The sequence below is a fragment of the Pongo pygmaeus genome, chromosome 5 (assembly GCF_028885625.2).
Source record: "Pongo pygmaeus isolate AG05252 chromosome 5, NHGRI_mPonPyg2-v2.0_pri, whole genome shotgun sequence".
In the NCBI taxonomy this organism is placed as follows: domain Eukaryota; kingdom Metazoa; phylum Chordata; class Mammalia; order Primates; family Hominidae; genus Pongo; species Pongo pygmaeus.
Window position 1 is genome coordinate 51,419,991 of NC_072378.2, and position 22,882 is coordinate 51,442,872.

Consider the following 22,882-nt stretch of genomic DNA (forward strand, 5'->3'; position numbering starts at 1 on the left):
CCAGGGAAATTACATGTCCAAGCTCAAAACTACTTTTTTTCCTCTGGAGAATATTCATTTATGGTTTGAATGACACCTACCAAAGTCAGATTCTACACTGGTGCCCCCTGCTGCAGCATTCAATTCAGGGTATACAATGGGTGCTTGACTTAAAAACTATATATATACTTATAAATACATATAAATGTATATGTAAATGTATAAATATAAAACTATATATACACATATACATACATATATTTCACTTATGTAGCATTCACTATGGGTCAGGTATTCTAAATACTTAAAATATTGAATCATTTAATTTTCACATTAACTTCCATGAAGTATTACTATTGTCATTGTCATTTTACAGATAAGAAAACGGAGACACAGAGAGGCTAAGTAGCTTTGGGGTCACAGAGCTAAGTACGTGACAAAGCTGGGATTTGCACTCAGAAAGTATGGCTCAAGAATTTGTGCTTTGATCCACTACACTATGCTGCCTTCAATTTATCCATATATGTTCCCATTATCTCATTATTATGTATGTGTGTGTGTGTATATATATATATATAGTCTACATATATTTCTCTTTGAAATCTTCATTTTCTTCTGAATCTGGAAATCAAACAAGCAAATGTAAAAGAAATATTTCTCTTTAAAGTTCTTTTCTTACCTCTCTTCTCTCCCCTTCCCTATTCTCTTGCCACCCTATCACTTCATCTCTCAGGCCGTTCCATTATATAAGTTCCATTATGGGCTGCTGCTGTCACATGCTGGATACAGTATAATTCAACATGACACATGGCGAGCAGAGATGTGTAGAAATACCTGAAACTATTAGAGCCAAACAGCTTTTTGTTAAAGTTTTTTACTGCCGCATAAATATTCTTCTAGCTGGCTGGAGTCTCTGAGTATAAATACTTCATTAGAGACTATATCCATGGCAATAGCATGGCCCTCTGGGTCTTGCCTAGGAGACCAAGAAAATGCAAGGGTCTGGTGACATCTGGTTTCTTTGTATTTAAAAGGCCTTCTCTAGTTTCCAAAGTACAGGGGCATTATTAACACAGTCCATTTGGCTTATTGCATCCCTAGAAGAAATCCCAATACCTCTGTGGACAGATGTAAAAATCAGTTAGGCAACTTGTATTTATTAAGTGCTTACTATGTGTCCAACCTGTGCGGGCACTATAATAGAAATAGGTAAGCATTAAAAACCACAGCTCATTATCACTGAATGTTCAAGCATTCTCATATGAGCTCTCTAAAGTGTTAACTGGACTTGAACTAGGTGGGGGGGGTCTTTTTCATCTGAAGATAGCACATTTACCTTCCACAAAGATTTCTGAAAGAAAAATTAATTATTATTTATTTCCATCTGACCAGTTCTTGCCTTCTAGAATACCCAACTACATCTCCGAAATGCAGACAGAAAAAGACTTTCCTGGCTGTCTCTTTTATAATATTTTCTGACAGGGCCAAGCTCATCCCCAACCACTCCAGGTGGCTGACAACACCATACTCCTGATAACGTAGAGATTATTATTTTCCCAGGAGGGATGACTTAGGAGGAAGGATGGGGGTCAGACCATTCAGGCCCAGCAAGACTGTATCATCAGCTTGTCCACAGACTTGCCAGATTCATTCATCCTTGTGCTCTGTCTGCCCCAGGCTATGCCACTCCAGAAACATGGGAACAGAGTGGCAGCATACAAGCTGGGCACTGCATGCGGGCAAATGAGGCATACCCTCAGCCCTGCATAGATATGAGAAGGGCATGCCTCTGCTTTCTCCAATCCACAGATCAGAAAATTAAGGTCAGCATCTCTTTAGTCTAAACAACATCTCAGTGAGATGAGGGGGAAAGGAGGCAGTCAGCCTTATCGCCATTTCACAGGCTAGAGACTTGAGACCGAGTGAAGGCCACACCTCCAGAGGGAAAGATGACGTGAGGGCTCTCTCCACTGACATGTCACATGCTTTCTACTTGACTGGGCTTCCCCAAACTTGGGTAATTTTCAGCATCACCCATGGGCAAGGGTTAAACACATGGATTCCAACGCTCATCTATCCCTCAGAGATTCTGATTAAGTAAGTCTGGGTACCAGTAATCCATATTTTTAATAAGCTTCCCACATGATTCTAAAGACTGGCTATGCACTAAACTGCACGAATTTCCTTCTTTTTCCATAACTGACATGGGATAGGGGAAAAAAGTTTATATTTGACACTGACTGAAACTATAGTCAGACAGGTATTATTTGCCCTGTTGTATGAGATTCTACTGGGTCTTAAGCAAAGGATATCTCTTGAAAGAACAACTTTTCTGAGGTAAGGTCAAGCCAGTTCTAAACAGCTAACACAGGCCCTGCCAATGTGTGATCAGAGGAATACAACATGAGGCTTTCATCCACCAAATGTATATATATTATGGTCATAGAAATGCCACGCTATTTTGCTTGCCATGTGTGCTCCCTGGGTTATGTTCCATGAGGTTTTGAAGTTTCTGGGAGACTTCAGTGTGAAAGGTATGCCAAATTCATCTCACGAGGGGTATCCGTTGGCTACAGAATGTCTCAGTTGCATGGGGATCTGGTCTATTCTGTTTTCAGGGAGTTCTGTGGAAACAGCACACAGTTGTCAGGTTTTGCATGAAGTCACATTGTCGATGGCGTCTTGCTCCCACTCTGGTGTTAGATCAGGTGGGAGGAAATTGCCAAATTTTATTTCAGTAAATAAACTACGTAAAAGGATAAGAATTATCAGAGATGAAGCTGAATGAACTCCTTTTCTGATATTCCCCAGTTAATTTAATAAATCACCAATCAAACATTAGCCACAACAAGGAATAGGAATAGTGTGGGTAACTGAAACCCACGCATAGTTGCTACTCTTATCACTTTTCCTTTAAATTCATGAGAGCCCAGTCTTGTGAATAGAAACTCAAATAAACTGATTTAAATTCTTCTCTTTTTCTTCCCCTGTCTACCTTCCTGAGAAGGTACTCCATTTAAAAATGTATTTATTTGAAAGGGGAAGAGGGTGGGATAGAATTTTATAGTCCACTTGGAAATAGGGAAAAATTCGATTATACTTATGCAGTGATCTTTGCAGATGATTCCAAGATCCACATGGACATGTTGACCTATTTGATCATCACAGGAGCTTTCTGAAAGATTAACATTGCTAGGTGCATATAAAACTGCAATAATATTTTTAGGTGAAGAGAAGTTCCAATACATGGTTAATTCAGTTTTGCTGTGCATATACGTAGACATGTGTATAAGATTTTGCAAAAAGTTTAAAGCTAAATACCTGAGATAGAATATTAGTTATTTGCCTGTGTATGTCTTATGGAAGGTCCTGTGTGTGTATAGAAGTTGCTCACTATTTCTAATCAGCACAGAGATGTCCCAGAGCTGGATGCCTCCCTTCAGTGGCTAGTTCTATGCTTAGGTTGCGGTGACAATAAAATGGGTTTAGCCTCTGCCCTGTCTCACCACATGAATTAGGGAAAGAATGCAGAGTAATAATGGGGTGAACTCAACTCTGAGTGAATTTTTATTTTATTGTATATTTTGCTTCACTCCTAAAGCCACAGTCAAAATGATATTTTTTCTCCGGTTTGTCTCATTACTCTTTAAAAATAAATTTTTGTCAGCTTCCTAATTTTCACTGCTCAGGAAGACTTTTCTAATTCATTTTCTAACTAACTCTCAGGAGTTGGAAGTGGTTTGGTTAACAATTAGCTTCCAAATAGTATTAATCACTACACCAAATTCTTACTATAAACCTCTGGAAACTGTTGCTTTAAATGTGTGACGCCTTCCTTTCTTACTTTTCACTCAGCAGATCCTAGATGCCACATTTTAATAGTCAATACATATATGTAAGGAAAGTTTGGAGGTTGGAACAAAATTTTATTTAAGAATGCTACTCTGTTGGGCTTAGCAGCATAAAGCATTTGAAAATGCATTGTACTAACATTATTGGAGGTACAAAATGGTAATCAGAAGACTTAATCTCACCGTTAGTAGAGACCCTTTGAAGTACTTTTCACTGGATCTGCAGTTTTTAAAAGATAAGGTTTATTTTTATAATACGAATACATGTTTACTCTTCCTCTTCTACCACCAAAGCCAACACAATTTCTTATAAGCTTGGATTTCTCAGGTATTCATGATTCCTTCTTACATCTGCTTCCCTCTCCTTTTACCTCTAAATGCACTTCATCTTCTGGCTGCCTCTTCTCCAGACTTTGACAGACTTCTGCATTTATAGTGTCTTTATCCCCATGATCATGCAAATTTTTAAATCCTAGAGGCTTCCTTTCAACAAAGTCACATAAATGCTTTTTTTTGCAACTAGCCTTACCCCACTCCTCTTCTTTCTCTCTCCTAGTTTTGGAGAGCTGGCTCAAATTGGATATAGTATATATAGAGAGACTAGTTGTTCTTATTACTCTTTCTCCCCAAACAGTTATTCAAAGAATTAATAGGTGTTATCTCCTTTCTTTCAAGAATGTTTGGATATGTAGTTTGGCATGTAAGTATGCCATGAAAGACACACCTAAAGAAAACTTTGCTACATTCTGATTATTCTATTTTCTGCAGCCTCTCAAAGGTTTTAATAATCTGTCCTCAGCCTTCTTCAATGTAAACTTCCTCTCCTTTGGTAAGTCCATGTATCTGAGGCTCAAGTCAGTATCTCCAACCCAGAAAGAGGGTGATTCAACAAATTTTAGTACTGAATACCAGCTGTGTTCCAGGCACTGTAATGAAGCTATAGATACAGCAATGAAACAAATATGAAACTCCAGTTCTCATGAAGCTTACATTTTTAGGTGAAAGAGATTAACAGACAAAGAAAGGGGAAGTAATGATGGATGCAATGGAGAATGTAAAGTGGGGTAAGTTGATAGGAAGTGACAGTGGTGCTTTGTTTTTATGAGGTGGTGAAGGAAGCCTTCTCTGATGACACCAGAGCAGAGACCTGAAGAACATAAGGAGGAAAGCAGGCCATGTGGCTATGGGTAGTATGATGTTCCAGGCAGAAGGAAGAGCAGGTGCCAAAGCCCCAAGAAAGGAGAGGATTGAGGAGGTCCTAAGAAGAGCAGAGAAACTGGTATGTCAGGAAGGAATTGAACAAGGGAAGGAAAGGTGGGAGGAGAGTTGGAGAGGAAGCAGAGAGACGAAATCTTAGGGCTGTGAACAATGATGAAGACTTTGGATTTTATAGTGAGTGAGATTGGAACATTTTAAGCAAACAAGGGACATAATCTGACTTGTTCAAAAAATATCATTGATGTCGTGTGAATTATAGACTATTGAGAATAACAGAAGCAGGACAACCCATTAGGAAGACACAGTATTAGTTCAGATGAGAGACGATTATGTTTTGAGCTGGAATGGTAGTTACAATAGCAGTGAGAGGGAGCCAGATTTAAAGTTATGTTGAAAGTGAAGCCAACAGAATTTGCTATAGGAGAGTTATCTAGGATGTTGCAAATGTTTAACACAGAGAAGTGAGATTGACAACATTTGGGGGTGGTTCAGTTTTTTTTTAAATTAACTTTAGTTTTTAGAGAAGTTTTAGGTTCATAGCAAAATTGAGCAGAAAGTCCAGAAAGTTTGCATATACTGCCTGTCTCCACATACAAACAACCTCTCACTATGGACATCTCATAGCAGAGTGGTACAGTTGTTACAATTGATGAACCTACATTAACATATCGTTATCACCAAAAGTTCATTGTTTATGCTAGGGTTCATCCTTGGTGTTGTACATTCTGTGGCTTTGAACAATATATAATGACATGTATTCATAATTGTCATATTGTTACCTGGTGTAATGCCTATGCAACATAACTAAATTTCTACCCTGCTGTAACTCTGTTTGTCTTTAAGAAACAGGAAACCTGCAATGAAAATTTACCCTGTAACCAGACCAACTGAGACTGCTTAGAGCCAAGATAGCTGACTGAACAGCTTCAAAAAGACTTCAGGCCTCATTATAATCTCCTTTCCATGCTAAATGACACTACCACCAGTGCCATGACAGTTGACAATCTCCATGACAATAATTGGAAGAAGTAATAAAAGGACAGAAAGGATGGCAACACCCCAGTTCCAGGAAGTTCCCTGCCCATTTCCAGAGAATACATGAATATTCTTCCCTTGCTTTTTTTTTTTTTTTTTTTTTGAGGTGGAGTCTCGCTTGTTGCCCAGGCTGGAGTGCAATGGCATGATCTCGGCTCACTGCAACCTCCACCTCCAGGGTTGAAGCAATTCTCCCACCTCAGCCTCCCGAGTAGCTGGGACTACAGGCGTGTGCCACCACGCCTGGCTAATTTTTGTATTTTTAGTAGAGACAGGGTTTTACCACATTGGCCAGACTGCTGTTGAACTCCTGACCTCAAGTGATCCGCCCGTCTCGGCCTCCCAAAGTGCTGGGATTACAGGCATGAGCCACCATGCCCAGCATTCCCTTGCTTTTAATGTCCCACTTCTTCATTAGAGAAACTATATTTTAACTTCCTCACCCTTCACTAGTAGAGAAGTTGATTTGTGAGCTAAGCTCCCACTTCTCCATTCCATGGCCATGAAATAAAGCCTGAACTGCTTGAAACTTTTGGTTTCGCATATTGGTTCCATGGCACCAAACAGGCAAGGACCCCATTTTTTTGGTGGGGGCAGCTTTGTTGGTAACAATTTCATCCAGAATAGTTTCACTACCTAAAATGTCCTCAATGCTCTACTTTTTTCCCCCAAACCCCGTGCAACCACTGATTCTTTTACCGTCTCCATAGTTTTGCCTTTTCCAGAATGTCATATAGTTGAAATAATGAGTGAGTAGCCTTTTCAGATTGACTTCTTTCATTTACTAGTATGCATTTAAATGTCATCCATGTGTTTTCATGGCTTGATAACTTATTTTTTTTACCATCAAATAATATCCCATTGTTTGGATATACCATAGTTTATCCATTCACCAAAGGACATCTTGGTTACTTCCAAGTTTTGGCAGTTTGGAATAAAGCTGTCATAAATATCTGAGTGCAGGTTTTTATGTGGATATAAGTTTTCAGCTCACTTGGGTAAATACCAAAGAGAGAAATTTCAATTTCTGGATCATAGGGTAACAGTCTGTTTAATTTTGTAAGACCAAACTGTCTTCCAAACTGTCTTCCAAAGTGGCTATACTATTTTTGCCTTCCCACCAGCAACAACAGAGAATTCCTGTTTCTCAACATCATTTTCAGCATGTGATGTTGTCAGTGTTTTGCATTTTACCCGTTTGAATTAATGGGCATGTAGCGATATCTCGTCATTAATTTGCAATTCCCTAATGATATATGATGTTGAACATCTTTTAATATGCTTATTTACCATATCTTATTGGTGAGGTGTCTGTTCAGGTCTTTAGCCAATTTTTCAGTTAGGTTGTTCACTTAAGACCCAACACTTAAGACTGTATTTTGGATAATAGTCCTTTATCAGACATGTTTTATGAAAATATTTTTTCCCATCTGTGGCTTGTCTTCACATTCTCTTGACATTTTTTTTGTAGAGCAGAAGTTGTTCATTTTAATGAAGTGCAGCTTTAAAATTATTTCTTTCATGGATCATGACTTTGGTGATATATCTAAAATGTCATTCCAATACCCAAGGTCATCTAGGTTTTTATCCTACTGTCTCTTAAAAGTTTGGGTTTTTAGAAGTTAATTTTGAGATACCTATGAGATATTCAATTTAAAGTTCAATATATGAATCTTGAGTACAGTAGAAGTCAAGCATGGACATAAAAATTTATGGATACTCAATATGAAATTGATCATTGAAGCCATGCAACTGGGTTGATCATCTGGACATAGATAAAGAAAAGGTCAAAGGAATGAGCTCTTTGGCCCCCAAATATTTCATTTAGAGGTTGGGAAGATAAGGAAAAACTAGTTAAGGGAACAGAGAATAATAATCAATTAAGAAAAAATAGAAGCAAGAGAAAATATTGTCTCAGAAGCCAAGTGAAGAAAGTGTCTCAAGATGCAGGGATGATTAAGTGTATCAAATCATGCTGATAAATTAAATTAGATAAGGGCTGAGAAATGATCATTGGATTTGGCAACATAAAAGCCATTGATGTCATTAGCAAGAATTATTTCAGTAGAGCAGTGGGAAAGGAAATTCTAATGGAGTAGGTTGAGAGAGAACAGAAGGAGAGAATGTCTAAACAAAATTGTCAAGGATTCTTGCTGTAAAGAAGAGATTAATGACATGGTTGTGAAGTACAAGGAGATTGTTTTAAAGATAAAACTTACTAAAGAATACTGTCTGTTGAGGGGGATAATCTAATACAGAGAGAAAAACTGATAACACAGGAGAGATAGGAGACATTGCCAGAGCAATGTAGGTGAGAAGGGACCAGATCTAGTGTACTGTAAGGGGATTGATGCTAGAAAACAGCATAGAATAAATATAATGATAATAATCCATTTAACAGGAGGGAAGGCATAGATAATGGGTGCTGATATAGCTGGGTCAGTAGATTTTTTGTTGAGAATATATGAAAGGGGGTATTTCCTCTTGAATTTTCCAAAGACACCTGACATATAACATCATGAACACAACTTATCATTCTGGTCCCATCCTGACTAGCCAATGATATTTCTGCTAAAAACACTACTGTATTACCAATCCCTAAAACAGTCAATTTTTGTTGCTGTTTCTTATTTATTATTATTCTGTCACCTCATAATTTCCCATACCTGTCCCCACCTTAACATTTGTGGAGCTAAAATTCCATGTCAGTGAGGTCATGTGACTTAAGTATGTATTTATTTTTAAAACTTTTTAATTCCTCTTTGAGTTATAAAATCTACTATTAAAGACTTTTATTCTTCATCATTTGTTAAGTTTCTTGGCATTAACTAACATGTGTCCTCTTGAACTAAAATTTTTTTCTTGCTTTTTGAGGTAGGTTTATGAGGATTACCATTATTCTACCATTATTTCTAATGTGTCTCTTTTCAAACCACTTTAAATAGTCTTTTTGTTTTATTACTGTGAATTTTTTTTGATATGGAGTCCTTACCTTTCACTTTTCTTTACTACCTCCTGTACTTTGTTTGCATACACTTTTCTCAGTTCCTCTTTTCTGTTTATGCTTTGTTTGCTTATACTTTCCTATCTACTTTATTTCATTAAACACTCTGTAGCTGAGAATGTTTGTTTTGTTCGGTATAACCTTCATCTTATCTCCTACCAATGAATATTTTTTATATCATATTTTAACATATGACTACCTCTCTGATATCTTGAGAGTTAAGCTTTGATTATTCTTTTTATCATAGTTTTCATTTTTTCTTGTTCTAACAGGACTTGGCTTATTCATCTTTTATTTATTTAATATTTCAGGGATTTTGAAACATTAATATCAGTTATCACCATAGCATGATTAGCAAAGATGCTATCTTTCATTTTGTATTATACAAATTTTGTATTACACAAATTTTCTTACACATAAATCATATCACTTATAACTGGCCCACTTCTCTCTTTTTGTCATTTAATTTTTCAGACTTAGTGTAAAGCACACAAAACAGTCATAACAGATTTACTTATTATCTCAATGTGGTTGCCTAGACTGAACTCACATCTGGGATAACAAAGCTTTTTATAATGGTGGCATTTAGAGTAAGAAATAAATAACCATAGTAAAAAGCATTTGAGTAATTTGTGCTCAATTTTCAAGATTATTTTTCCTACCTAAGTCATGAGAGTCAGTAATATTCTTCTAAACCAGTACAATATGGAAGAAATTAACAAAGGAAATTAACAAACCCAACAAATTATTCATGCCTTCTATACTTTATGTATAACATCAACTTTCAAAATAACAAATAGAATTTTATAAACAGAAACAGAACAGTAGAAACACAAGAGATAAACTTATATGGCTACAGCCAGAAAAACTGTATAATTGAACAATTATAGAGCTCATTACTATAAGCATATCAGCAGTGATATCTGGAATTAATGAGTCTTGTATGAAATAGGAAGGACCAAGACTGAAGTTGTATTTTAATAACAGCTGACAATTCTGGCCAAACAGTTCTTGTAGATATTTTCTTGCTGAGGGGTATGTACTTACAGTTGTATATTACTCACAAGTACTGTTGAGTAGAGTTACATTTAATTATATCATCTGGTATGTAATTCTTTTTATAGTATATGTTCAGTTATGTTCAGTTTTCCTTAATGGCTTCTCCCTTAAAAAATGGCTTTAAGATTAGCAGCAGAAAAGGAACTGATTGAACATTTACTATTATTTCCCTTATTGGGTAGTTTGGGTAGGCCAGATCTTACCTTGTGTCTAAAAGTATGTTTCATCCATATTTCGTTATCTTATTATTTTCTTATTCTTCTTATTCTTTTTTTTTTTTTTTTTGAGATGGAGTTTCACTCTTTTTGCCCAGGCTGGAGTGCAATGACGTGATCTCGACTCATTGCAAACTCTGCCTCCCGGGTTAAAGGGATTCTCCTGCCTCAGCCTCCTGAGTAGCTGGGATTATAGGCATGTGCCACCACACCCAGCTAATTTTGTATTTTTAGTAGAGACGGGGTTTCTCCATGTTGGTCAGGCTGCTGTTGAACACCTGACCTCAGGTGATTCGCCCACCTCTGCCTCCCAAAGTGCTGAGATTACAGGCGTGAGCCACCACGCCTGCCTGTTTTCTTATTCTTCTTATCCTGAACCTTACAACACTAATATTTAGTTAAGATGGACTCCCAACATCATCCTTCTTGTCTGCAGTGCTTATGCCATATAGATTTGTATGCAATGTATCACTTTTGATTTATAATCTTATTTTTTAATCTCAAATTAAATTGATCCTTTCACCTCAGAGTGCCATATCCTGTCTTTCAGCCTTCTCCAGCTTATGCTACTTTATTTTTTAAATTTTTTAAAATTTTTAATTTTTATTATTTATTTATTTATTTTTGAGATGGAGTCTTGCTCTGTCACCCAGGCTGGAGTGCAGTGGCGTGATCTTGGCTCGCTGCAACCTCCACCTCTCGGGTTCAAGCAATTCTCCTGCCTCACCCTCCCGAGTAGCTGGGATTACAGGCACATGCCACCATGCCCAGCTAGTTTTTGTAATTCTTTTTAGTGGAGACAGGGTTTCACTCATGTTGGCCAGGCTGGTCTTGAACCCCTGTCCTTGTGATCCGCCTGCATTGGCCTCCCAAATTGCTGGGATTAAAGGTGTGAGCCACCGTGCCCAGCTTGCTACTTTCATTATGTCTACTCTTTACCTAGTGATATCCCCATGTTTTTGAAAATGTATTTATTTCATCTTGAGGCCTTCCTTCTTCTTCTCAGATCGTCATCATTCTACCTAAAGCAAAACAAAACCTTAAAAAACCCACCTTTCTTATCTTTTTCCCCTTCTAAAACTTTGGCTCCATATATGCAGAACCTGTTTTAACTTGTCTTTGCTTTCATTTTTGTCTATTAATTTCTCTGAATGCTTTCTTTCCTGTCAAGAACTAAACCACTTCTTTTGAAGGGTTTCTTCTCTCCTTTCTTTCTTCTGCAAGAACCACCCTTTCCTTGATGTCTGCTCACTGCTTTTGTCATCTATCTCAAGCATTTCTGTGTTCCTCACAATACGGGGTTTCTATGTTCTTGAAACCTACTCTGGCCAAACTCTAAGCTGAGGAGACTTTTAAAAGACCTCTTCAAGGAGAACTACAAACCACTGCTCAAGGAAATAAAAGAGGATACAAACAAATGGAAGAACATTCCATGCTCATGGGTAGGAAGAATCAATATCATGAAACTGGCCATCCTTCCCAAGGTAATTTACAGATTCAATGCCATCCCCATCAAGCTACCAATGACTTTCTTCACAGAATTGGAAAAAACTACTTTAAAGTTCATATGGAACCAAAAAAGAGCCCGCATCGCCAAGTCAATCCTAAGCCAAAAGAACAAAGCTGGAGGCATCACACTACCTGACTTCAAACTATACTACAAGGCTACAGTAACCAAAACAGCATGGTACTGGTACCAAAACAGAGATATAGATCAATGGAACAGAACAGAGCCGTCAGAAATAATGCCACATATCTACAAGTATCTGATCTTTGACAAACCTGACAAAAACAAGAAATGGGGAAAGGATTCCCTATTTAATAAATGGTGTTGGGAAAACTGGCTAGCCATATGTAGAAAGCTGAAACTGGATCCCTTCCTTACACCTTATACAAAAATCAATTCAAGATGGATTAAAGACTTAAATGTTAGACCTAAAACCATAAAAACCCTAGAAGAAAACCTAGGCATTACCATTCAGGACATAGGCATGGGCAAGGACTTCATGTCTAAAACACCAAAAGCAATGGCAACAAAAGCCAAACTTGACAAATGGGATCTAATTAAACTAAAGAGCTTCTGCACAGCAAAGGAAACTACCATCAGAGTGAACAGGCAACCTACAAAATGGGAGAAAATTTTCGCAACCTACTCATCTGACAAAGGGCTAATATCCAGAATCTACAATGAACTCCAACAAATTTACAAGAAAAAAACAAACAACCCCATCAAAAAGTGGGCGAAGGACATGAACAGACACTTCTCAAAAGAAGACATTTATGCAGCCAAAAAACACATGAAAAAATGCTCACCATCACTGGCCATCAGAGAAATGCAAATCAAAACCACAATGAGATACCATCTCACACCAGTTAGAATGGCAATCATTAAAAAGTCAGGAAACAACAGGTGCTGGAGAGGATGTGGAGAAATAGGAACACTTTTACACTGTTGGTGGGAGTGTAAACTAGTTCAACCCTTGTGGAAGTCAGTGTGGCGATTCCTCAGGGATCTAGAACTAGAAATTCCATTCGACCCAGCCATCCCATTACTGGGTATATACCCAAAGGGCTATAAATCATGCTGCTATAAAGACACATGCACACGTATGTTTATTGCGGCATTATTCACAATAGCAAAGACTTGGAACCAACCCAAATGTCCAACAATGATAGACTGGATTAAGAAAATGTGGCACATATACACCATGGAATACTATGCAGCCATAAAAAATGATGAGTTCACGTCCTTTGTAGGGACATGGATGAAATTGGAAATCATCATTCTCAGTAAACTATCGCAAGAACAAAAAACCAAACACCGCATATTCTCACTCATAGGTGGGAATTGAACAATGAGAACACATGGACACAGGAAGGGGAACATCACACTTCGGGGACTGTTGTGGGGTGGGGGGAGGGGGGAGGGATAGCATTGGGAGATATACCTAATGCTAGATGACAAGTTGGTGGGTGCAGCACACCAGCATGGCACATGTATACATATGTAACTTACCTGCACATTGCGCACATGTACCATAAAACCTAAAGTATAATAATGATAATAATAATAATAATAATAAAAGAAAAAAAAAGAATTCAAGCATATCAAAAAAAATAAATAAATAAATAAAATAAAATAAAATAAAAAAAAATAAAGTGATAAAAAAAAAAAAAAACAGCTTTTCCTCTGCATACTGGATACCAGCCAAGATTTGCTAGCCACCTTTTGCCATTACACTGCATTGCATAGGTGGCATCACAAAAAGTGTGTTCAGTTCTCTCATTGACCAAATCGCTATGGGCATTTTGTTCTCTGTATTTAAAACTTTTGTCTGGCTGCATAGTGCTTGCAAAAAGGCCACTGCTTTAGTACACCAGCTTCCATAACAGGTGCCACAGAGACCTAGAGGTTCATGGAGCTGCTTCAAGGGCCACTGCAGGATGTAGGAAAGGCTGAGGGCAGAGCCCAGAACCTCTGCCTCTAGCTCTAATGTGAATGCCTCCTACATGTTAGCATTCTGTATAAGTTTCATATTTGAAAAAAAGTTTTACAGATAAAAATATAAGCTTGAAAACAGTTGGTACAGTGAAGAAGAATTGGCCAGGAAGCCAGAAGGTTCTACACCTACCCCCTGGACAATCTTGAATACTCTCATCTGTAAAGTGGAGATGTTATAACTCATTTAACTCACTTAGAGTTGGAAGGATCACATGAAATAGTGTAAGAATGCATGACTGTCAGAAAAAATTAAATGTGTGAAAGAAATCTCTGTATATCAAGATTTATGCATCTCAAAAAATAATGTTTCATAAAAAAGGCAAGTTGTAGAATGGTAGATACAGTGTGACAACATTTGTAATAATTTAAAACAAATACTGAATAATACCTATTATTGCTAGAGGATTAGCAGTGGGCATTAGGACACAATGGACTTGAGGATGATATGTAAGCCTTTTTTTTTTTTTTTAAAAAAAGAAGCAATTAAGTCAAATGTTAACAATAATTGTACTGGTTATGTTATCATGTACTTTTTATTTGTTTTTAAGGTACCCCTCTTCTCCCAAATCTTTAAATACTATTTAACTGTGTTCATGGCATTTTATTAAGTGATTTCTTCATCAACATTTATATCTTCTCTTCATTAGTCCCTAAAAGTGTGTCTGTGCTTAAATGAAAAGTTCAAGGGGAAGAGAAATTGATGGTTGCTTTTCTGGCATGGTTTATATGTTGGAATATATTTAAACTAGTTTATACCTTCTCTTCTACTCATTATTTTATTCCTACAAAAAGTGAAGGAAAGCTAGAACTCTGGGTGGTATCATCATTGATTTTTTCAACTATCTCATCTCTTTTCTCTGCTCAGAAACAAATCTCCAACGTAAATTATTCTTTCGCTGCCAATTTGGAAAACACATCAAACTTCCTCCTTCCCAGGCTTGGATGCCTGCAAATCAACCTTTTGAATCAATGTCAGTTGGATTACTAATCAGGGATTCCTCTGCTATCTACCGGGATGCTGAGCATTGATCTTCTCTCAAAGAGTCCTGCTGCTTCCCTCCCTTCATGGAAATGGCAAGTATCCAAGATTACTTGTTTTTCTTCCTCTTTCTTCTTCAATTCCTAACCTGGAAGGACACAATAATATCTAAAACGCCAGCTGCAGAGGTGTGCACCTGTAGTCCTAGCTACTCGGGAGGTTGAGGCGGGAGGATCACCTGAGCTTAGGAGTTGAAGTGCAGCCTGGGCAACATCCCCATCTTGAAAGGAAAACTGGAACGTGGGAGGAAGGAAGGAAGGAAGGAAGGAGGGAAGGAGGGAAGGAGGGAAGGAAGGAATCTACTATTTCCTTTGCTCTTTAAATCTCCCCAGTATTTTCTTTCTTTTCTCTCTGGCACTGCTCTGACTTCTTCCTTTAATGCTCTTCTGTGGGCATTCATTTTGTAGCTTAGAGTTGACATGATTTAGCAGATAGGAAGGAGAAGTTGGGAGTTGGGGGATGGAGATATGGACTGCACATATTTCAGAATTAGCACAATATCACTCCTAGCCTTTCCTCTTCCCAGCAGGGTATGATATTTCTTGGGTTCACAACTTTTTTCTCCTTGCCTGCTAGTGGTGCTGCAACATTTCTCTGGTGACTTGTCACAGATGAAAGCTTTTTTGCCTTTCAACAATGGTAAAAGTGTGACAGGCACAGGTGATAATCCTCATTTTATAGGTTATGAAGTGGAAATGAAAAGACCTTGATACTAGCCTGTGATACAGCTGTGATTATGGCTTGGGCCTCTGGTTGCCTAGCTTCAGCCTCTTTTTTCTTCACTTTTTGTCCTAAGTAAGAAATCTTTGCAGTCTTTGTTTGGATCCTGCTTCTTTCAATTCTAAATGCTAGGATGTTTTCCCCAGCTGTACTCACTTTATTGTTAATCTCATTCAGCTCCATTTAAAATACCAACTATATACTATTGACTCCTAAATATATCTCTTGATCTGACCTCTCCCCTGAACTCCAGCTTCATTTATCTTACTTATTTGACATCAATCAGGATATTTAATAGGCACCTCAAACCTAGCTTGTCCAAACTTGATTCCCCTCCACCTTCAAACCAACTACTTCCTGAGCTTTCTCAATGTGACAATATTATTCACACAGCTGGCTTTTGTTAAAAAACAACTTGGAGTCAATATTGATTCTTATTTTTCTTTCATACCATTATTCAAACCATCAGCTGATCATGTGTGTCCCACTTTCAAAATATATCCCAAATCTGACCACATCTCACCATTGCCATCCTATTAAAGCTACTCATATATCATCTGGTCTGGGAAGACTCCTAACTGGTTTCTTTGAAACCAGTCTTACTTGCTATAATCTATTTTCCATGCAGCTGTCAGAGTCCTTGTAAAACATAACTCAGATTATGACATTCCTTTGCTCAAAATTTTCTAATGTCTTCTCAGCGTATTTTTAGGTATTCCAAACTCCTTACTATGGCATCTGATGACCTACATGATGGGCCACTGGCCAATTCTCTAATTATGTCTCCTGATTTCTCTCTCTCACTCACTCTGCTCCAGGCACACTGACCTGCTTTCCCTTGGGTTACCAAACACACTTGGCTTCAGTCTTTCCTATTGCTGATCCTTTGCCTGGAAACATCCCAGGATAATTGCCCTACTCCCATCTTCACTTCTTTCAGATATCTGCAAGTATCGCCTCCTCAAGGACAATCAACCACACTAACTAGAAACCATAGCCCTATCCCTCACTATCTCCTTTCCTGCTTTCTCTTCACAGCAGTTACCACACCCTGACTTTATATATCTCTTTATATATTTATCTTTTTCTATTTCTCCTTCTAGAATGTAAGCTCTGTGAGGGAAAGACTTTAACACTCTTCTTCACTGCTGTGTCCCCAGTGTCTAGAACTGCTCCTAAGTTATAAGAACAGATTAAGACGGACTCACTAAACATTTGTTGACTCGATGACTACTGGAGGATACTTCAGGCTAGGCTATTGAGACGGGCCCAGATCAGAAGAAATCCTCTGACAAGGAGCCATCACACACTGAGACTTATTGTGGTCGAATTCATGCTATCTATCTGCACTACACAAACACACTTGTTTTGAGGACAGGCCCTGTTTCTACAGTCTGACTTATCTTAGCTTTTAATATTATTTTGTTTCTATAAATACACTCATATTTCTCAGACTACATATTTATTGGGTGCATACCAGCAACCAGTCTCTATACAATTTTTTTTATTTTAATAGGTTTTTGGGGAGCAGGTGGTTTTGGGTTACATGGATAAGTTCACTCGTGGTGATTTCTGAGATTTTGGTGCACCCATCACCTGAGCAGTGTACACTGTATTTGATGTGTACTCTTATTCCTCACCCCACTCCCACCTTTTCCCCTAAGTTCCCAAAGTCCATTGTATCATTTGTGTCAGGCTCTATACTTTTCTATTTGTTACCTATTTTAATCCGCACAAGAACATAAGAGTCCTGTTCAGCTTAAGTACTTTGCCCAAAGATGGTCAGTGGTGAAGTCAGAATTTTAACTATGGAAGCCTGACAAGAAGGCCAAACTCTTAACCACCATCTCTCTGCTTTGTATTCTCATACTGCTCCTGGTGTCTCCGTTTTTGGCTGAGAAGATATGAATATCATGGCGAAGCATCAGTGCAGCAATGCTCCCAGAGGTTTCACACACCGTTACATATTTACTGAGGTGTGTGATGGAATGGCATTTTTCTTTTTAAGATTCAACAACTCATTAATTCTGCAACTTTAGGACAACCTGTCCCATGTGCTGCCCAACAAATATTCTTTCTCCTTATGATCATTGGACAATAAAGAGACCATGTTCTGGTCATTTCTCCACGCCTTGTCCTGCCCTCCTCCTCCTAAGAACTGATTGTTTCCTACATTCTGCAGGCTGCTCAGTCAACCTGGTGACTGTGATATCCTCAGTGCTAAGGACACTGGAAGCGGGAGTCAGGTTTGCACAGTTATATTGATAAGCAGATGCTAAGCCGATGTGACACAGCTGCTACTGCTGAGCCACGAAAAGCAGGTCAAGGTTATTAGGAGAAAGTGTGGCACTTGTCCATAGCTGGAAGCAAAAATATTCCCATGTACTGTTCCCTTTCCCAGTCTCTCTCTTCAGATCCCTTCTTGTTCTCTCTTTGTATTTCTTTCTGTCTTCTCTTTTTTAGAGTATTACGGCCAAAGAGACATATATTGAAATAGCTGGACCTCTCTAAACAAAAGACATCCATAAAACAATAACTTTGTTTTTCTAACATTATGGGTATTACTTGATCTTCCAAGTAGTACCATGCTTTAAAAATAAGTCAAAGATTAACAGTGACCATTTGCCATTTATTATTTCATTCTATTTCTTTATTTCTAAGACATGGTTTCACATATGAAATATACAGAACATTTTGTACTAATGCATCAGAAATGCATGGCACATTAGCATACATGCAATGCAACCAGGCAGTCTGGTTTGTGGTTTCCATTTTTCATTGAATTGAATTTATTGGTGGCTAAATTTGATTTTTCATCCAGAAGAACCTGTTTCCCCCAAGGTCTTTTTAGTTGTTTCTATGTAATTTTGAACTGAATATCATTTAATTGGGTGAAAATGACCACATGAAATAAACCAACCCTAAAACCAAAGGCATTTAAAAATTCTCATCTTTAGATTGACTGCATCAGTATCTACCAGTAGAACTTGAAGCCTTATCAGGCAGACCACCAGATAGTACATGTGCCCTGCACCTGTTTGGGAATTCTCTGACTGTTACAAGTAGTGTGGCACCTCCCAGAAAGCTCACTTCCCTTCTAGACCTCCCTGCCCCCACCACTCATTATGCCAATCCCCAGCCTGGGACCAGGCCTTATCCTCTGCCTGGAAATCTTTGGGCTCACCAAAAATTTGGAGACGTCTGCTTCAATTATATTTTATACATAATTTTGCCTTTACAGTCCCTTCAGAATATGTCATGTGGAACATATGAAGAGCACTGAGCTGGAAGTCTGGGTTTATATTTGAGCCCTGGCACTTACTAGCTGTATAAGTACAGGAAATTGCACATCTCGCTGAGCTTCAATTCCTTGTTTGTCTGAATAAGAAGGGAGTGATAAAAGAAAAAAAAATCTGTGAAGTATCTAGCATAATATAGTAATACCTGCAATAAACAATAGCAATTCTCATAATACTGTTACTGTTTCCCTGAACTAGCTTTTGTACTCCTGGTAATAAAGCACCTCAAGGCAGAGAATGGTAAGTGGAGAAGAAATTAAAATGACTTTTCACCAAATTTTGCTTGTGAAATGTCTGAAATTTAAGCAAACAGACAGCAAACTTACTTATACTCTGGACAAGTAACTAGGTCATGGAGAAGAAATGCCAGATCTTACAAATGTAAAAAGTAGACACAGGATTTAACAGTATGTTTCTAGGTCATATTCATAAGTGGGAATAAAAGTAATGCCTGCTGCATTGTGTTGTTATGAGAACAGAATGCTTTAATCCATATAAAGCACTTAAAAGATGTAGGGGGAAAAAAAAACCCAAATTAGATATTGCCATAATTGAATAAAAGACTTGACTTTTAGTCTTGGTGTCATGCCAGTGATTATGGGGAAGTCTCCTTCGTTTGAAATACTGCAAGTCTGATTGTGGTATTTCTTGAGATTTTGAGGATGTCTAAATAGAATCCCATTAGCTCCTTGAGGCATTTATCTCTATATCTTACCTCTTGGTACAGTATTTGGCACAGACTCAGTATTTAGCGAATGCTTATTGAATGAGTGGATGAGCAAGTAGAAAAGCTACCTGTCTTGTCTAATTCTAAAGGTTATTTGGTTAAGACGATAGCATTTTGATGCAAATTGCAATTTCTTTATTTTTCTTCTCACTTTGCCCACCCACCCTATCCCACCAGGCACACAACTGTGCAACGTCTCTATCTCTTCTCACTCTAGAAAGCATTTACCTGCAAGCAGTCTGGAGCCACAAACTCTAGCGCCCACAGGATCCACACAGGGAGTACGAGTGAGTGGAGTGGTCCAGGGGATGGTAGATGAGTCCTCCCAGAAAGCAGTATCAGGAGAGCAGCAGCCTCACCTGTGTTTCAATTGTGTCTTTACTCAGCAACTAGAACAGTGCCATCTACATAGTCCATCATAAATAAATACTGGTTGAATGAATGAATAAATAAATAAATACTCAAAATTAATTGACTGTTGCATGGCAAGGATGAGGACCAAATGATGTCTTCATCAAAGAGTTTGTACTTTTATGTGAATTGTCTTGCTTTCAAAAGTTGACAACAAAGTAAAAATGTAAAGACACTGGGCAGGTCAAACAAAAACATATCTAAGGGGAAAATTCCACTCCTAAGCTCCAATTTAAAACCTCTGCTCTTCATAATAGCTTATGTAATATTTTCCCATTTGCCCTGTAGGATCACTTTTGTTATTACACTTTTTTTTCATATGTGCTGTATAGTATAAGTAGTATTGTGCCCATTTTATGGATGAAATCACTGAAGTTCTGAGAATTTAATTGACTTGTTTAAGGTCACAACACTGGTATGTAATGAAACTGGGACTAGGATTTGTTTTCTGACCTCAAATCTTGTGTGCATTCCGGGGCAACATTCTGATTATTTTGCCTCATGTCCTTTGGGAGTAGAAGGTAAATCACAAACCATTTACTTGTTGTTACTTCACCCACTTGAATTTCTATTCTTAGGACTGTCCAGCGCTTTCTCATTGTTTCTTCTCCCCATCTTCCAGCCAATCTAGTTCAAACAAGTAAGTGTGCAATGCAGCATTAGAATTGGAATTAAAATAAAGTTGCTTCTAATTGGTGTTATTAATTCACAAACAGGCTGATTTCAGCTATCTACTTGTATGTACAGACATGATTTTGAATCATGGAGAATTGGTAGTTCCTTTCATTTGGATCTAGATTTGATCACTGCAAAGAGAACATAATCTTTTTAACAAGATAAAGGTTGTTTGTATTTTCCCCTCTTTCATGTACATCTGAACATAAATAGTCCACGGATGCCATAGTGGCTCTAAAGTGTTGGAAAAGTGGACTTTAAAATCTATTATGTGGTTGTTATTCTTGTCTGCTTTATCAAGTGTACTCACTAATATGTTCATATTAAATTCAGATGGGCAGAGGAAAGAGAAGGGGATTGTATTCCCCTTCCTCTTTTGGGCATGAAGTGAAGCTTGCACGTATTGCAAGCTTCTGATTACTGGCCAGAATTTATTATTTAGCCACTGAGCTGCAAGGGAGTGAGAAATGCAGTTTTTTATCTGGATGGCCATGGGTTCAATGCCATATAAAAACAAGACAACAAATATTGGGGAGCAATTTGTGATATCTGCCAGCTAAGCATAAATGTGTTCTTTAGTGTTTAAGCGGTGTTTTGTAACTGGAGTGAGTATTCTTGTTACAGATACTTAGTTGTTTTTTTTTTTTTTTTTTTTTTGCTTTTCATCCACAAAATTTAGCATGAATAGTAGATGTTTGGTGGATGAATATTTTAATACATTAAATAAAGGTGTTAACTGGATAAGTCTTAAGACTCTTCTCTGAATTAATTGCAAATCATTAGGTAACTTTTGAAACTTGAAATTTTCAGGGAGCTAAAATAGTCAAGTATATTAGGCCTTGGAGTTGTTAATTGCAGACAGGGGCCATTGAACAGGAATTCATCACATTACTCTTTGGAGATAACCCCATCCCTCCTCTTCTTAAGTATGTGGTTGACACAGCCATTTCACATAGCCACTCATCTTCTGATACTTGGGGGGTTTCATTCATGAGAACATTGAAAACATTACAGGTTAATTATTTTTGTTTTTGTGGCTGTTGTAACAAATTACTTTCAACTTTGGGGCTTAGAACAACAGAAATGTATTCACTCACAGTCCACAGTCTTGGAAGCCAGAAGTCTGAAGTCAGTATCACTGGGCCCAGATCAAGGTGCCTGCAGGGTTGCACTCCCTCGGAAGGCTCCAGGGGAGAATCTATTCCTTGCCTTTTTCAGCTTCTTGTGGCTGCTGGCACTCCTTGACTTGTGGTCGTGTCACTCCAGTCTCTGTTTCTGTCATTACATTGCCACCTTCTTTTCTGTGTCAAATTCCCCTTTGTATCCTTCCATAAGGCCTTTTATGGTTGCATTTAGGACCCCCCAAATAATCCAGGATAATCTCCCCATCTCAAGACATAACTTTATCATATCTGCAGAGTCCCTTTTTTGCCATATAAGGTGACATTCACAGATTCCAGGAATTAGAGCATAGATATCTTTTGGGCAAATTATTATTCTGCTCACCATAGTAATATTATTGTTGTTGAAAACAATAGCTATTTATTGAAGTTACACTGTGTGCTGAACATTGTGCTAGGTACTTCATAGAATTTATTAACTTAATTTTTGCCTTACATTAACTTTATTTTATTTTTCGGGAAACTAAGGTTCAGAGGGGCCGAGTAACCTGCTTTTGATCACCCAGACTGCTCTAGCTGCTTTTACTCACATTGCTTTCCTAAACCAGTACTCAAGTAAATGTGCAATCAGTATATGCACAATCAACCTAGGACAGCAGGACAGAATGTCCCCCTTCCCTGCTCTCATTACCAAGTCAACTTAAGTGGCACTACCTGCCTCTCCCTTCTGACATTTATGAGGCCCTTTCTGACTCCTTCCAGTCAAGGGTGCCTTATTAATGTCCATTTTAACCTCATTTTACCTGTGTGTGAAGCTGTATGTCTGGGAGAGGTGCCTCATGCCCATGTAAATCAAATTTGTCATAATTTACGAAAGGGACAATTGGGAGAGTATCAAGTTGCCTTTGCATAATTGGATCCAGAACTCTTCTAGACTTTTGGTGTTACAAAGTTGAGTTATAAATGTCATGTGAACAAACTCTCTGGCAAGATACCTAATGCTACTACTTCCAGTCTCAACTAGACA

The 22,882-nt window shown here is 38.0% G+C and overlaps 1 long non-coding RNA gene across 2 annotated transcripts in view; it reads left to right on the forward strand.

The window, feature by feature from the left end:
• Nucleotides 1-22,882, forward strand: part of LOC134739725 (uncharacterized) — a 363,533-nt gene that overhangs the window by 63,029 nt on the left and 277,622 nt on the right. The window contains exon 3 of one of the 2 annotated variants that reach the window (XR_010126717.1): nt 14,729-14,941. The exons of the other annotated variant lie outside the window; for it this stretch is intronic. This is a non-coding gene — a long non-coding RNA (uncharacterized LOC134739725). The remainder of the gene's footprint in view (nt 1-14,728; nt 14,942-22,882) is intronic. 2 annotated transcript variants of the gene reach the window in all.